The sequence below is a fragment of the Engraulis encrasicolus genome, unplaced genomic scaffold (assembly GCF_034702125.1).
Source record: "Engraulis encrasicolus isolate BLACKSEA-1 unplaced genomic scaffold, IST_EnEncr_1.0 scaffold_31_np1212, whole genome shotgun sequence".
Taxonomy (NCBI): Eukaryota; Metazoa; Chordata; class Actinopteri; order Clupeiformes; family Engraulidae; genus Engraulis; species Engraulis encrasicolus.
Window position 1 is genome coordinate 1,535,986 of NW_026945610.1, and position 18,204 is coordinate 1,554,189.

The following is an 18,204-nucleotide window of genomic DNA, read 5'->3' on the forward strand; positions in this document are numbered from 1 at the left end:
TTCTGGGTGCATTATGATTTAATTATGAGTACAGTAATTCTGGGTAAATTATGTTTAAACTCTGGCAGGGAATTTATGGCATTCCAAAGATGCATTTTGGCAAATGTATGGCAGATTTACGCCTTCTTTTGTTTTCACATAGTCATGATACGGTATTTGGCCCAAATGAGGGCCATGTGCCGTCTCATATGTTTCGCCAAATGTCCCCGGCCATATATGGTGTAGTGGAAAGTGCGCACATCCAGCAAAAAAGCATCAGCAGGTGCCAAATAAAAAAACATGTAGGAGCGGGAAAGGATCTGCACACTGCTTGCAAAAGACTTAATTTATTAGGAGCAACGTTTCGATCAAAGATCTGAAGATGCACTTTTGCAAGCAGTGTGTAGATCCTTTCCTGAGCCTGCCATATATGGCCCATAGCTTGTTTCTATGTGGGATTGGTCTCTGCATGCAGACCTGTATTGCTTCTTTTGTATTGCCTCTTTTCCACTGCCGCTTTTCTGGTCGAGCTGTGTCTTGCCTTTTTGAAAAGCAAAAAAGTGGCAGCTGATTCATGCTTTGTCGGGCTGTAGGCCTACCAGAAAACCGGCAGTGGAAAAGAGGCCTGCATGACACTGGTGGCACGGCGTGCTGTGCATTATGAGGCTACGAGAGAGAGAGAGAGAGAGAGAGAGAGAGAGAGAGAGAGAGAGAGAGAGAGAGAGAGAGAGAGAGAGAGAGAGAGAGAGAGAGAGGTAAAGAGAGAGAGAGGTAAAGAGAGAGAGAGAGAGAGAGAGAGGTAAAGAGAAACGACATGGCAGAGCTGTGTGGAGGGAAAAGGTGCATGCACGTCCAGGAAGTGAAAGGAGGATGTGAAAGTTAACGTCTCCATTTTGCGCTGCGTCAAGACGATCAACTTCTATCGCTGTGCTGTGCTTCCCTCAACAGTCTGCAGTTTAAACACTTGTCATGTAAGTACATCTTACTGGATTTTACTTACTGGATCTTGCTGGAATTTACGGGTCTTTCACAATCTTTCATTGTAAACATCAATTTCCCACTTGGTAAATGTGTATGCTTGGTTTATCCCACTTGGTAAATGTGTATGCTTGGTTTATCCCACTTGGTAAATGTGTATGCTTGGTAAATGTGTATGCTTGGTTGATCCAACTTGGTAAATGTGTATGCTTGGTTGATCCAACTTGGTAACTGTGTATGCTTGGTTGATCCAACTTGGTAAATGTGTATGCTTGGTTGATCCAACTTGGTAACTGTGTATGCTTGGTTGATCCAACTTGGTAAATGTGTATGCTTGGTTGATCCCACTTGGTAAATGTGTATGCTTGGTTTATCCAACTTGGTAAATGTGTATGCTTGTTGGCTCTGTCTGTGTTACATAGTGTGTTGTGTATGTTTGTAGTGTGGTGCTCTTTTTTAAGTACATTTCAGCCTACTTGACTTTACTTGCTTAAAAGTAATACAGTTTGCGGGTCTTTGATAATCTTGCATTGTAAACATCCCCTTCAATTTCACGCTGGCTAAATGTGTATGATTGTTGGCTCTGTGTCATTTGCAGCCGTCCGTGTGTAACACAGTGTGTTGCTCCATTTCCTACCCTGTCAGAAAAGGAAATTGACCTGCTGACATATTGGGTTTTAGCTGAGACTAGCACACAGTGTAATCAGAAAAGGAAATTGACCTGCTGACATATTGGGTTTTAGCTGAGACTAGCACACAGTGTAATTTCAAGTTTCATGCACCTGAACATACTGTTAGCTCTGTGTAATTGTGTATTACTGTTCGCTCTGTGTAATTGTGTGTTAATGTTGGATCTGTGTAATTGTGTATTACTGTTATCTCTGTGTTGTGTATTACTGTTGGCTCTGTTAGCTCTGTGTTGTGTACAGTGCTGGCCAAAAGTATTGGCACCCCTTCAATTCTGTCAGATAATACTCAATTTCTTCCAGACAATGATTGCAATCACAAATGCTTTGTTATTAATAGCTTCATTTATATGTCTTGCAATGAACAAACACAAAAGAGAATGAAAAAAAGTCAAATGAATGACCATTTTACACAAAACTCCAAAAATGGGCCGGACAGAAGTATTGACTCCCTCAGCCTAATACTTGGTAGCACAACCTTTAGACAAAATAACTGAGAACAACCACTTCTGGTAACCATCAATGAGTTTCCTACAACACTCTGCTGGAATTTTAGACCATCCTTGAGGTGGTTTGAAGGGTGCGTTCTGCACATTGCCATTTTGAGATCTCTCCATTGGTTTTCTATGGGATTCAGGGGTGGACTCTTACATTATGCTGAAAAATGTGTTGATGGTCTTCAGACTTCATAATTCCAAGTACATGGTCAAGTAGTCCAGTGCCAGAGGCAGCAAAGCAACCTCAAAACATCAGGGAATATTTTTTATATTTGACTTTAGGGACCGTGTTCTTTTCTTTGAAGGCCTCATTTTTTCTGCTAACTCAAATGAATAGAGGAAAAATAAATGAGGCCTTCTCAATGAAAAGTGCTGATCCAGGGGGTGGCGCAGTGGGCGCTCCAATTAAAGAACGGCCTTCAGGCCTGATGCTTTGGAGCGCGTACTGCGTCATCCCCAATCATCAACAGGTGATCAAAGGAGACGCCTAGATAAAACTCAGGAAGTAGCTTAGTAAGATGACACACTGACGAAGGCAACAGCCGAAACGTTTGTCGACACTTCTGCTGCTATGTAAATACAAAATAAAAAAGAAGAAAAGAGGAACCCGAGTGCGATCCACTTTTTCACCTTCAATGAAAAGAACACGCCCCCTAAAGTCATATATGGCAGTATCTGACAGAATTGAAGGGGTGCCAATACTTTTGGCCAGCACTGTAGTACTGTTGGCTCTGTGTTGTTTATTACTGTTGCCTCTGTGTTGTTTATTACTGTTGCCTCTGTGTTGTGTATTACTGTTAGCTCTAATTGTGTATTACTGTTAGCTCTAATTGTGTATTACTGTTGGCTCTGTGTGATTGTGTATTACTGTTAGCTCTGTGTTGTGTATTTCTGTTGGTAGTTGTGTATTACTGTTAGCTCTAATTGTGTATTACTGTTGGCTCTGTGTTGTATATTACTGTTGGCTCTGTGTCATTTGCAGCGGTCCGTATAGCAGAGTGAGTTGCTCTATTTCCTACTCTTGTCAACAAAAGAGAGAACATCGAACTGCTTGGAGTGGTACATGGAGTGTTTTCTTTTCCCTTCTTCAATACCTACTAAATTGAACTGTGCTCGGACTGGTGGATTGTGAGTGTTTTTTTCCTTCCCCTGGTCTACTTTGATACCCTACTCTATATGTGTCTGGCTGGGACCATTGTAACGCTGACATTTACATGTTGTGGCCCTGTCAAAGAAAAAAAGAGAAAATTTAACTGTGCTTGGAGTGGTACATTGTGAGTGTTTTTTTCCTTCCCCTGGTCTACTTTGATACCCTACTCCAGGGTTCCCCAACCTTTTTAGCACCAGGGACCGGTTTGAGTCCCATTTTTTTTTCGCGGACCGGTAGTCACGCGTTATAATAATAATAATAATAATAATAATAATAATAATAATAATAATAATAATAATAATAATAACAATAATAAACATTGTTATCATCACACTATTATTATTATTATTATTATTATTATTATTATTATTATTATTATTATTATCATTATTATTTGTTATCATTGTTAATAGGCCTAATAATAATAGCATCAATAGGGTTTAAAAATAAGGCCTCCTTTTCCTTCACTCTATTCAAAATGTGTACCAGCCTACATCTAAACATAACATTTAGTATTTGACTATTAAACTGACAATTACACCACTAATTTGTGGAGCCATTCTTGGTCATAGGCTAGTGGTGCAAGGAAGATCACCCAAAACTAGGCTACTACATACTACCACTATTTTTCACCATGCGAGAATAGGCCCTCTGCGTTCTCTGCTCATGCCATGTTCATTTTCATTGAGGAGGACATTTTTGCGCAGTGAAATTTAGGGCTATTTATGATTGGGTTATAGGTCTCCTGGTTAAGTGGCGCTTCTATTAACTCAAGATCAACCGGTCCGTTTCCAACAAGCAGTCGTCATTGTTTTTTTGAACAACTCGGGGGATAGTTAGAGCTGGAGTTTGAGTCCGCTGAAGTTTGCCACTAGCAGCTCGTGCCCTCGCCTCGCGTTTGTGTGGACTGCTGCATAACCAGCGTTTGAGTCTACCGCGGTTCGAGTGCCTTTATGTGCAATAATAAAAGCAAAAAGTTGCATGTCATTGCCTTGTTTTCTGCTAACGCTGACTTACAGGAGCTCCTGAAACAAGTGTTGGTCGTTATTAGTTGCAACCACAAGACATGTCTCGCAACGCAAGCACGTTCGTAACACAGCGTTGTCACGAAACTGAAATAGCAACAAATGATAGAAGTGGATTTCTAAAATAGCTCCCAAAAGTTTGCTTCGCAACGTTCAAAAGCCTTAAAGCGATGGTTCGGAGTAGAATCGCCCTAATGCCATTTGAACCGTGACACCCATCCACCTTTACACCCGAAGTGTTTTCTGCCGCAGGCTTACATCAACAGAGTTGCCGTGTTATTCGATGTTTATTCCGGTTAGCTTGACTCAAGCGCATATGGATACTGGGCACCGTCTCCAAACTTTCCCCACAAAAATAACATGTCATTACACCAAACTTCTGCAGTAGCACAAATATGGTCTGTACTCACGAAACGAAGCATTTGGAAGTTTGGAAATAGTCCAGGAGTTTAGTATTATCAACACAAGCTGAATAGCTTCTCTGCTGCTAAAGCTGTGCCAACGTTACTTCCGTCATATGAGACAAGCCCGTAAAAGTCTTCAACAAACTTCCAGACGAGAGTGTTAAAAAAGTTTTCATTGAATTGTGATTAAGGCTTATATTTTCAAGGCAATACTTAAAAGATATTTCAAATCTTACCTACTATCAATTAGACAAGGATTTTCGTTATCAATACTGATGCTGAATTCACTTTTCATTGTGCATAATTATGAGCTTCGTTTAGGACTCTTACATGCTTGTCTTAGATGACGGAAGTAACGTTGGCGCAGCTTTAGCAGCAGAGAAGCTATTCGGCTTGTGTTGATAATAATAAACTCCTGGACTATTTCCAAACTTCCAAATGCTTCGTTTCGTGAGTACAGACCATATTTGTGCTACTGCAGAAGTTTGGTGTCATGACATGTTATTTTTGTGGGGAAAGTTTGGAGACGGTGCCCAGTATCCATATGCGCTTGAGTCAAGCTAACCGGAATAAACATCGAATAACACGGCAACTCTGTTGATGTAAGCCTGCGGCAGAAAACACTTCGGGTGTAAAGGTGGATGGGTGTCACGGTTCAAATGGCATTAGGGTGATTCTACTCCGAACCATCGCTTTAAAAAGAAAGAGCCGGAGAAGACAGCCAACCCTCGAAAACGGCCACCATCCACTTTGCATTGCAGCATTGAAATGTAAAGTGGGCACGGCCTCGCAGCATGCGTTTGGCGCATTTGACATTCAACTAGTGATGGACGGCAAAAAGAAAAGTTTATTATTGAAAATTAAAATAGCCTACTTTTGCTACGTCTAGGCTAATGCAAATATTAATATGGCGATACTAAAAGTTATACTTGAGATAAGTTCTGCACTGCAGTTCATAACAAAGACATGTCTTCTGGATTTTTTTTTTTTTTAACTTATGTCGTGCGACCCGGTATCAAATAGTCCACGGACCGGCACCGGTACTCTATATGTGTCTGGCTGTGTGCGTTGTAACGCTGACATGTACATGATGTGGATGCTGTAACAGTGACGTTCTTACATTTGGGTACTGGGGCATGCATGTCTTGTTGTTGAGCTTTTGATGACATCTTGCTTGTGTGTTTTTTTATCCAGTTACACAATTCCTGCTTACCTCTGTTCATGTAAATGATGAGGTGGCCTGTTGTGAAGGTCAAGTGACCTGCTGTGAAGGTCATGTGGCCTGTTGGGGTTTTGGCTTTAACATATGAACACATTAGGAATGCGTTACAATATGCGACCTTACTCCCTCCACTTATGCTTGTGGCCTCGCCCCGACTCCTGGCCCCTCCTCCGTGGAGAAAACGATAAAGTTTCCCAGCTGTCAGCCTAGCCACAACAACTTTTGAGGACTGTTTTTCATTCACCATCCCGATTACACATGAGAAAAAGACTTTACAATTGAGCTTTTGCAAGATATTGAAATATAATGCTGTTATCAGTGATGTCATCATGACATACTACTTCCTGGTACGAGGAAACAAGCACAAGTGGAGGAGGCAAGGTTGCATATTGGCAAATGGCCGGGAAGAGTGTCTGGCGTGTATGCTCTTGCTTGGTCTAAAATGCTATGGCATTAGGCCCTATGTGAACTCCTCTCTGGCATTAGGCCCTATGGGAACTCCTCTCTGGCATTAGGCACTATGGCCTCTCTGGCATTAGGCCCTATGGCCTCTATGGCATTAGGCCCTATGGACTCTCTGGCATTAGGCCCTACAGCAGGGCTATTCAAATGGCAGCCCTGGGGCCAGATGTGGCCCTTGGACAGCAAGGCTCTGCAGCCCCCACCCCCCACTCCAAACAGCAGAATTGTTTTTCGGAATTTAGAGACAAAAGTACATGTTCCGTATCAAGCTGAAACAGGATACAGGACATTAAAATGCAGAAAATTACATCTAAGAAATGCAAAACTTTCTGGGGGAGGACCCCCACACCCCCTCCTCAGTGAAGAGTTCTGTATTTTTTTTCATTTACAGTCAGCAATCATAATACATACGTACATTTTGGCCCCTTTACTGAGAGGAACTTGAAAAACAGGCCCTCGTTGACATTTAATTGAATACCCCTGGCCTATGGGAACTCCTCTCTGGGGTCTCCTAGGAGACTTGGGGTGTCACTTGTAGCCTTGTGTGGCCAGCTCTGCCTTGGGCTGAGTCAATGGTCGCTGCACATCTGTTTGTGTATGTGTGTGTGTTTGGGTGTGTGTGTGTGTGTGTGTGTGTGTGTGTGTGTGTGTGTGTGTGTGTGTGTGTGTGTGTGTGTGTGTGTGTGTGTGTGTGTGTGTGTGTGTGTGTGTGTGTGTGTGTGTGTGTGTGTAATATACAGCACGATACTACTGTATGATATATGACAAATGTAATGTATGACAATATGTCTACTACCCTGTACTGTACAACCTATCCCTGTTGTTACCTGCTCTACTAATTCTCTGTCTGGATGTGTACATATGTGGTAGTTGTTTGTTGTGTCATGTTATGTACGTGTCATGTTATGCAAGGTTGGTTCTAGGTGAGTGCTTGAGAACCACTAATTGACAAATCGTGGTATTGTGACAAGGACGATGCTATTAAACTCTGTTGTTAGTGCTAGATGTTAAGGACGATGATATTAAATTCTGTTGTTAGTGCGAGATGTTCAGGTAGATTCTGTAGAAATGTGGCTGATTGGGCGTAGGATCACTCGATTCACACAGGGTGAATGGGGAAGTGGACACTGGCATATTTAAAGGTACACTGTGCAGAAAATGGTCAAAAAAGGCACTATGCTGCTCATTGAAACTGGGCTGCCTATTGCCAAATTTGATCTTTACATGAAAGTTTACTAAATAATAAACAAATATTTTCTAGTATGGTCCAAGCAGAGTCATTTTTCAAAATGGCGGACCATGGAGAAGATCCCCCTTTTCATGTATGAAAAGTGCATATTTTCCAGTCATAATGAATACTTAGAATTTGACGGTAATGGTAAGTATTCATGAAAAAGGCAACATTAGTGAATGGGCAGCATGAATTCTGGAAATAAACAACTAAAAATCTCACACAGTGTCCCTTTAAAGTAGGAAAACAGTGTCATGACTGATGGGCAGGGCCACTGCTAAAGTTTTGAAGGCCCTAAGCACAGCTGGCCAGGAGGCCCCCCTCATAATTAAATAAAAATAATAATACGTTTTTTAGTCGTGTTGCTATGGGGCATGATGCCATGATGTGTAGAATACGGTGTTGCTATGGGCCATGATGTCATAATGTGTAGAATACGGTGTTGGTATGGGCCATGATGTCACGATGTGTAGAATACGGTGTTGCTATGGGTCATGATGTGTAGAATATGGTGTTGCTATGGGTCATGATGTGTAGAATATGGTGTTGCTATGGGCCATGATGTGTAGAATACGGTGTCGCTATGGGCCATGATGTCCATTCCACTCATGGACTCTGATGAAGATGGTCTAACCATCCAAACCAGGGATCCCCAAACGTTTTTATCTGGGGGCCACATTATCGTTCCTGACTGTGATCAGGGGCCGGGATCAATCATGCAGACTGTATACTAGGGCAGTGCGTGTTATAGCCATAATTTCTAGCATGGCAATCGCCATTACACCTTGAGGAAGGGCTCTGCCCGAAACGTTCGTAGGCGAATAAACAGAGAAAAATCTGAAGAGTGCTGTCCTTCGCTTCCTTCATTCATAATTTCTAGCACAAAATAGCTCATCATTACAAGTGATTTGCAAAAGAAGTCAGTGAGTACTTCACATGTTTTTAAATTTGAAATACCAGAGGTATTCCTTTTAATTTCCAATAAACATGTGAAAAAAGCAAGGAAAGGTTAGAAACATGGTGATTGCCAGTTTAGGAGTGATACAATAGAAATGGAAGGCCTGTTTATATTAGTGAGATGAGAAACTATCAAGACAAGTTCTGGTGATTCACAGTAAGTTATTGAAAATTGAACTGTGGGAAGGCCTGTTGAAAAATATATTTTATCTTTTTTTTTCTGTGAGGATTTTTTCTTTGGGACAGTTCAAATGGTGAGATGCAAAGAGGTGGAGGGCCGGTCAAAGGGGCCTGGCGGGCCGCATCCGGCCCCCGGGCCTTAGTTTGGGGACCCCTGATCCAAACGTTAGTCACGTTGTGCACTTGAATAAAAAACAGAAGGAATTACATCTGTGCTGCTCCGGTGTTGACCTTCAAGTGTACTTTATTATTATCATTATATAACTCGGTAACACTTTATTTTAGGGTTTACATCTATAAGCACAAACACATACAATGTAAATGCCTGTATAAATAACGTGTAAGGCATGTACTAAGCAAAATCAAACATCAAACAATTCGCAAATGTCTCGTTCATGCACAATAAGGGATTTATTACCAATTTAACCTTAGTAAGGACCAGTGAGCCTATATTTCTATTCATTAGTAAGTAGTAAGTGACAGAATACAATGTGTATAAGCTCCCGACACACTGCATGAACAAACCCTGAACAGTGTGAAAACAGATGTGGAATAAGGGTCCCTATTCCAAAGTGATGCATTGCTCAGCCCAGTTGGCTTAGGGCCCCCGCACACCCCGCACTGCCTAGGTCCCCCTCATTACCTAGGGCCCCCAACACTACCTAGCCCGCCCTGATCAGCAATGTGTAAGGGTATACACAGCACGAAAAGGGGGATTTGTGACAATGAACTCGTCCCAAATCGCCCACGGACTTGCCTAACTTTCGTCTGATTTTGAGCGCTGAGAGAATGCGAAATTAACAGTTTTGGGGACACGTAACTCGCCCGGAAGCGAATCAGAGCCGTGGAGAGGTCTCACAGCAGGGTGTTAATGGCCCAACGATTAACATGAAAGGCAATGACAGCCAGCCCGGAACGCGGACTAGCCTTGCTCTTATTGGACGAAAAAGACACGTGACTCAAAGTAAAAGAGCTGCGCTGTTGGTTAGCAGGGTCGGCAGCTACGACCTTCTATTGGTCACGTTGGATTAATTTATGCATACCGTAGGCCTATACAGTAGGTCCGTATAATTATGCAAAAATTATTATTACTAATATACCTAGGTTGATTTTACTTTGTATATTCACATCATTATGTTCACATCATTATAGACTGCACTGTGATGGGGCTTCAGCATGCATGATGTGAATTTATTGCTAAAATGAAAATGAATGAAATGAAAATGAATTTTTTAAATGCTTTTAATATCACACCAAACAATGTACACACACTTAGACAGGAACCGTGCATTTCATAAATATACATAATTTAAAACTACACACATACCCTGCAAACAATATACTCTAGGCTATATGCAGTGATGTATACAGTAGCCTACTCAGGTCACAAATGCACAACTCAGAAACAAACACGCATCTCTCTCCCAAGCGGCGTTTCCGATTGTCTCCCACGTCCTAACACTGGCCGTCAGAGCATTGAAGAAATCTTAATACTCAACATCACTCAAATTTTGCCTAGTAGAACAGGTGAGGTCAGGCAAACGCGCTGTCCTGACCGTCTGTTAAGACAATGCGATGCGACACAGAAAAGACGGGCGGCTCTCCGTGCATAGTGACTAAAAGTTAGCATCAACTTTGAAAAAGGGTCAAGTCACCATCAGAAGAAAACGGCCGTCTTGTAAAACATGTGTTTGAGTGAAACGGTAGACGGTAGGGACTTTGCGAGGCTATTTATTTAATGCCTACATATAACGTGACCCAAAATGTCTCTAAGCTGCACGTTGCAATATAGCCAAGTATTCGAGAAAACCTGATGCAGCCAGAGTCCAACAACTTCAATGCACCAGAAGTGAATTCGCCTTCTAGTTGGGTGCGTGCGTCACGTGTATTTAATAGAATATATGCGCATGTACAATACAGCTACCTTATTACCTGGAATATTTTTGAGGGCTGATATTACAAAAAGCTAGTAGGTAATTTTACTTTTCTTTTCTCTACCTACCATTCAACCATGAGTGGTTGGCTCTGTCCACCCACCAGTTTGAACTAAATAACTAAGATTTTTTGTATTTTATTTTTTTTGAGGGGGATGGGGGGGGGGGGGGGGAGGTGAAAGGGGAAAATAAGTTCAAAAATGTAAATTGAAAAATTAAAAAAAAAAAAAAAAAACGGATTTCATAGGCCCCTACGACAGGTTAGGTTTGGGAAGGGCACAATTCATAAAACTCAGGAGTGATTCTCTAATTCGCCTACACTTTTAAGTCCGTGGATTTTATTTGGCAATTCCACTAACTATTAACTGCATCCAATGATGTTTTGGACATTAGAAAACATTTATCTTTCATATAATACAGAAAGTGTAGACATGGCATTATTTCCCTCAGTAAGAATGAATATTTAATACTGGTTTTGGGCGTTTTCAAGACGTCCTGTTTTCCAAATGTCAGATTCAGTCTTCATATTAGCATGTAAAGAAACTTGTTTTGCCCAAGACGATTGCAAATGTTGATTCACAGTAATCATCACAATATGACAAAACTGTCAGAAAGACCACTGTCCTTTCCATTATGCATGAAATTTGCCATTTTGTGTGTGTCCACGAAAACTGTGTTAACGGTGTCACGGTCTGAAACCTCCTCCATAAATCAGTAATGGTTTGGTCTTAGGCCATACGTATAACATCACGTGATGTCATAACGTCTTTGGCAGGATACGGGAAGACTTTTTGGTAAATTTTGAGCTCCATCCTTCCATAATTTAATCCATTCTTTTTCATGTTCTCATAGCGGGAAAATTGCCTGTCAACAGTGTTATCAACATATTCATAAGAATCTGAATTAGAAATCACATGTAGAAAAACACAGATAAAGCATACAGATACATGAATTGATTAAGGTGTTGTGGTGGAACTTCTGAGGTCCTCAGTTAGCACAACACCATAAAAATGGCTGAAATGTCAACGGTGTTACCGTCAATGGTGTTACAATTAAGTATGACAGTCAGGGTTGCCAGATGAGGCTGATGATTTCCAGCCCAAAAAATGATCAAAATCCGCCCTAAAAACCCGCCCAATTCTATTGATTTATTTGGCAGTGGGAAGGTTTTTCTGATAGATGCCATTTTTACCCGCACACGGCCATCCTAAGCAGCCCAATTGGGCGGGAACCAGCCCAATCTGGCAACACTGATGACAGTTGAGGAGGAGTATGTTTTTGCCAATTTATATCCATATTGACAGACAAACAAACAAAATAATTTGTGTTCTAGGGAGAGATGGGTTTGTCTGCTCTGTTTTTTTCTCCTAAAAAAGTGCAGACTTGTTCCCCTGCACTGTTGACCGTAACACAGTTGAGTAACACCGTTGACTGTTTTGAAAGTGTTTTTGCGCTATTGATCCCTTATGTGTTGGAAAAATCCTATGAACATACACTAGGGATTATCTCTGGAGAAGGAAGTCTTGTGTAAGGAGGGTGACTATATTCAAATCAGACGTTACAGGGATTTATGATGAAAAATGTGTCAGTCTGTATCACAGTGACTCATAAAATCCTACTTATGAAGCTCAACAATCACATGTTCTATATCAGTTGCACAGATTAATGACAACATTACTGCTAAGGGACATAAGCACTTTCAAACATATATTGTTTCAACTCTGTAGTATTTTTATATATGTTTGAAATGATATAGTATTTGTCCATAACACTGTTGACAAAATAATTAAGCAAATGTTCGCTTTCATTAGAGTATTTATCAAATGATTTAAGATTAAGCTTGGCAATTTGTTTGTTTGGAAACTTAAATATATACACTATGTAAACATCTAGGTCAATTAGTTGAAAAAAAATACTGATAATTGACATTTTGCTTTTGCCAAAAGCGTAGAGAAATCGTAGAATCACTCGTAGAAACATACAATGCTTTTTCAAAAAAAGGGTTCTATGTTCCCCGCTGCATCCAAGTAGACTGCTGCCACATTGCTAAGAGCAGGTTGTTATTACACCTCTGACAGGTTAGGTTTAAGGATAGTTTTAGTCAGGGCACATACAAAAATGGATTTGAGTAAAAGTTGTCAATTCATAGTAAATACGTGGTAAATATGAAAGTAAGAGGAAAAATAGTACAGGTACAGCATTTTAGTGCAGACTATACAGGTATGTACAATATTATAAACATTGCTGTTGATTATGTTCTTCAGCCGCCAATCATGCCAGCAGGGTCTACTGAAGGTCTCTGGTCACTGCTTCCTCGTCATACTGCAACAGGCACTCAGTCTCACTTCTGGGAGCTGTAGAAACAACAAATAAATAAATACTTCGTCATGCACCTCATATTGACATAGCAAATATATCAATAAGCAAGACATATTGAGCCCAACAGGGATAATCTTACACTATATCAGTTTTCTGTGGTCTCTTGTAAGATTGCCCATCACCATCCTGCAGGACACTACCGTCTCCCTGCCAGGATCTGTAGGATGTAAGAAAATAAATCAAAACATAGCAATGCACAGCATTGACAACTTATCTATAAAGTAGCACAAGTCATATTGACAATGTAGGACAGGGGTGGGGAACCTATGTCTCTAGGGCCGTTTGCGACCCTTGAGGCTGTTTTATCCGGCCCCCGATATAATTTTAATGCAATTCCATCTTCACATGACATATTTTGTAAAGGAATCTTAGAAAATACATTAGCAATACAATTAAGTAATATTCAGGGAACCTGAAGAAGTTGGCGTTTGTTTAAATGTGGCTGCCTTCAATATAGGCCTAAAGTGAAAGGGAAAATCCTGGTTTGTGTTCATAGTACGGCCCTTGGAGGACTTTTATGGCCCCTCGGATGAATTTGAAGTGGCCCTTCGAATGAGAAAGGTTCCCCAACCCTGACGTAGGCTATAGGTTAAGCTTACCCTCTTTCACTCTACTGTGCCCATTTCGGGTTGACCTCCACACGCGTCTGTAGCACAGCACACAGGATTGCAGGACACAGCATCCTGCAGGACACTGCAAAAAACAAGGGGAACGAATAAATGACCTGTCCAGTTCTATAAAAAAGAAAAGAAATTTGATGCAGTGCCAGAGCTGTGGTAAAAGTAACCTTGGTTGTATCATCTAGGACTAGGGTGTGTGTGAGTGTGTGGTAAATCCAGTGTTCACATTATTCAGATATGAGAATTAATTCATTAATTTTAACTGATATCACCACATACCGATATCAGTGCCATTTCACCCTGCCAAGACACTGGACCTTCTATGATCAGGGCGTCCTCGTCATACTGCAGCAGGCACCCTGTTGTTTCTACAGCTCCTAGAAGAGAGACAAATAAATTAAATACTTCGCCATGCATCTCATATTGACATAGCTAATGTATCAATGAGCAAGTCATATTGGTCACAAAGAAGTTAATCTTACATTCTTTCAGTCTTCTATGGCAAGACTGCTCCTCATAAGAGCTGTTAGGCCTTCAAGTGACTCGTCTTCGCCATATTATGAGACAGCAGCCTGTGAAAACATGGTAAACAGAATAACCCATTAACCTTGGGTCCTAATATAATACATGGACATAAACTAGCCTACATTATTTAGACAATGTCAGTACACCTCCACGTGAAACAATAAGAAAAAGTGACCATGCATAATTTCAATTTCTTGAAGAGGCCAGCTACACTTATTTGTGCAACAAGTGCTGTTTTGAGGACCCATACGTTTTAAGGACATGCTGCCTACTGTTGCAAATGCCAGGGTATTTTCACATTGATTTCGGGGTGGCGTGCTCTATGCCAGTGTTTCCCAACCTTTTTTTGTCTTAAGTACCCCCTAAGCCTTTTCTCATACCACAAGTACCCCCTGACTCATGCTTTATATCCCAATGTGACTATGCTCCATACATGTTTTCATTTTTCCAAGTACCCCCTGCAGGGTGCTCGCGTACCCCTAGTGGTACACGTACCCCTGGTTGGGAAACACTGCTCTATGCAACACTTATTTGTGCAACAAGTGCTGTTTTGAGGACCCATACTTTTTAAGGACAGGTTGCCTACTGTTGCAAATGCCAGGGTATTTCACATTGATTTCCAAACTATTTATTTCCTAACTACAGGGACGTTAGTCGATACATAGTAATGACGCTACGACCAAGCTACTAGGGAATGTAATTAAACTAGTCGCTTCGCTACTGCCCAGCACTGAAAACCAACATACCCAGACGGCACACCAATCTTGCCAACGTCGCCTAGATGCATTTTTGCCGCTGTAAAATACATTGGCAAGACGTCCAAGCGTTAGTTCATCAGCGAAATGCCGGGCAGACGTGAAAAATGAGCAGTGCCCAGCAACTAGTTGATGAGCTAACGCAATAGCATGCTAACGGTAGCCTTTGTCAATCTTAAACGCTGGGAGATGGTCACTCCCATGTAAGATCACTCCCGGACGTGTAGTCCCAGGTGATCCTATCAATCCCAGGCGTTCTATCCCACCCGATTACATTTCTCGTATTATCATACACTACCACATACAAGCAATTTAGGGTTAGGTTTAGGATTAGGATTAAGGTAAGGGTTAGGTTTAGGGTACGTAACAAAAAACTAACATCAAAAAGATAACTAGCTCGGTGGGCTCGATAGTCTGGCTAGTGGGAGCGAACCGACTGGGGATCGAACCGCGCTGGGAGCGACAAACTGGGAATCATCTTTAGGCAGGGGAAATGCAATTGAGAACGAGCAATGTCAAACAACTTACCATCAACAAGTATACTTAACATATTCACCGTTTCACTACTGCATTTTGTCATTACGATGCTCGCAAGTTATCAGAATTGACTAGCGTACAGTAGCAACAAGAGTAGTCACATTCATTGAGGGGACTTGTGCTACAACTTAGCAATGGCGGATCTGTGTTCAGAGGAGCTATTCAATCGCTCTTGAGTACTGAAACTTTAAACCACAGTTGAGTAAAATTTACTTACATGTATGTGAAGCCCATTTTCCGTTGGTATGTGAGGAACTTTCCCCCATATCGCCAAGAAACTTGTAACAGTGAAACCACACAGACAGCGCGTGGTTCTGTTCAGATAGGTCGGTGTTGTTGACCGCGGTAGATGGCTTCTTTGTGGCTTGTGTGTGGAATTCGCATTGTGCGAATTAGTTGTACTGCCACCTAAAGGCTTGGTGTAGAACTAATTTAACCAGAGACAGTCTGTTTTGAACTTCCTTGAACAATCCTTGCTTTAGTTCAGAATAATTTAAAAACCAGAGTGGCCAAGCACAAGGATGTTTTTCCTCAAAAGCAGGGGTGAGGAACCTTTTTAATTCAAAGGGTCACTTCAAAATGTAGGCTATGTCCAAGAAAGATCATTCAGATGTTTCTATTCTGATTTCTATTCGGTTCATTTAAATGTTTATAGCACCGATCGAATTGTTTGATCAACTTCATTTCTGAGCTTATAGTATCATAATAAAATGTACTGACAGCAGAGCTGTGGCTAGAAGAAAGGTTTAATGCAGGGGTGGGGAACCTTTTTCATTCGAAAGGCCACTTCAAATTCCTACCATGGTCATAAAATCCTCAAAGGGCCATAGGCTACTATGAACACAAATCAGGATTTCCCCATGAAATTTAGGCATATATAGACACCTTTAGGCCTATATAGACATATAGACACCTTTAAAGGTAGACACATTTAAAACAGTCCCCACCTTTTCTAGGTCCCCTGAATATAGGCCTAACTTAATTGCATTGGAAATGTAATTTCTAAGATTCCTTTAGGCCTGCAAAATATGTCATAGGCCTATTTCATGTGAAGTTGCAAAACATTATAATGATATCAGGGGCCGGATAAAACGGCCTCAAGGGCCCTCGAGACATAGGTTCACTACCCCTGGTTTAATGGTTAGTGATTCTGGAAAAACACCACTGGGCAGCGTGAACAAACATACACACAGACACACACACACACACATTTTAGTAAAAGGCCAAAAAATGCCCTAGGGCCCCCAACAATCCCGTTGCCTAGGGACCCCAAAATCCTAGAAACAGGCCTGCCGACCCCCCACTCCCTCCCACCCACCTGACCTCACCCCACCCCACCCCACTTGAAATTGACTGTAGCAGCTCCCGACCTGATCACTGGCATTTACATATTAAAGGCTCTCCTAAGAAGGGGATGGGAGGGGGGCATGGGGGAGCCGCAAATGCTGTGGCTTGAGGTATGAGGCAATTTAAGGTGCAAAACTCATCCACATATTCCTCTTTTCATGCAGTGATATTAAATAACCATTTCTCAATCTGTTGAGACATCTTGTTTTCTCTTGTTCAAATGAATCAAGTCAAGTCAAGTCAGCTTTTATTGTATGCACAAGACATACAAGGAAAAATTAAATTATGTTTTCTCTCTATACCATGCCAGGACAAGACAAATTGACATTTTTCAGACTGACATAAAGTGCAGACAGGGCAGGTAACGGTGATGGACTGGTAACAATGGACAATAATAAATACAGTATAAATGAACATTTAACATTCAACATTCAACATTTAACATTTAACATTCAACATTCAACATTTAACATTGAACATTGAACATGTAAACAGAAAATAAGATAAATATGTATAAAATGTAGACATTATAATAATAGAAATAATAACAGTGACAGTACAGTATAATGACAATAAAAGAGGTAGGTTCCAGGACTGAGGTAGAGCAGGAAGGTACAGTCCCTGTGTGTGTGTGTGTGTGTGTGTGTGTGTGTGTGTGTGTATCTAACTGTGCCATCCAACATGGTCCATTGTAGTCCAGTGGTCTAGCATTTAGCAGCATATTAATGTAAGAGGGGAAACAGGAGTCATTATATAGGAAGGATTGGACGTCCACTTCTCAATGACGGTGGGGTGGTGAGCATGCCTGTCAACTTTGAGCTCCGAAAATCCGTGAAAATCCCCATATTTTAAGCCAAAATCCGGGAAATTTTCTAAAGGCCAAATTCTGACAGTCCACGGGATGACAGAGAGGGATCGGACGGTACGTTCTTCTATCTGCTTTTCACAACAGTGCGCGTGCAAAGACAGTCCTGTCTAAAATCCCTCAGAACACATTTTACAGCGTGGAAAAACAATGTAGCCTAATGAAAACAAAACAATGAAATGAGCGCAATGAGTTTCTTCTTGTTGTTTTGTCGCATAAGTTGTCTGTTCGTGCAAAATTTCATGCTGGTAGTCTACAGGTTGTGATTAGGTTAATCGCATGATTCGCTGTTCCGAGGCTGTTATGCGTTGCATGAACTGACGGTTTCTGAGGAAAAGAGTGGGCGCACAAGCGTTAGAAAGCTACGGAGCTAGAGGGTGACAGACAGCTCGTATTTTCAAGGAACTTCAAGTCTTGGTGGCATCTGGCATACAATCTTCTGGCAGGTAGATTGATAAGCAAGACCCTCTG

General features: G+C 41.4%; 1 protein-coding gene and 1 long non-coding RNA gene across 4 annotated transcripts in view; one reads left to right on the top strand and one right to left on the bottom strand.

The window, feature by feature from the left end:
• Positions 1-890: 890 nt before the first annotated feature.
• Positions 891-18,204, top strand: part of LOC134443423 (NLR family CARD domain-containing protein 3-like) — an 80,833-nt gene continuing 63,519 nt past the window's right edge. Inside the window, exon 1 of the mRNA XM_063193208.1 lies at positions 891-950. The gene's annotated coding sequence lies outside the window, so the exon portion shown is untranslated. The remainder of the gene's footprint in view (positions 951-18,204) is intronic.
• LOC134443412 (uncharacterized) lies at positions 12,698-16,277 on the bottom strand. Of its 3 annotated transcripts, none has more exons than XR_010033660.1 (4): positions 15,739-16,277; positions 14,187-14,276; positions 13,684-14,081; positions 12,698-13,241 (listed from the first exon to the last, which is right to left on the bottom strand). It is a non-coding gene; the product is annotated as an uncharacterized LOC134443412 (long non-coding RNA). The 3 variants fall into 3 exon arrangements; XR_010033661.1 differs by having other exon boundaries at positions 12,698-13,059; positions 13,164-13,241; positions 13,684-14,276; XR_010033659.1 differs by having other exon boundaries at positions 13,684-14,276.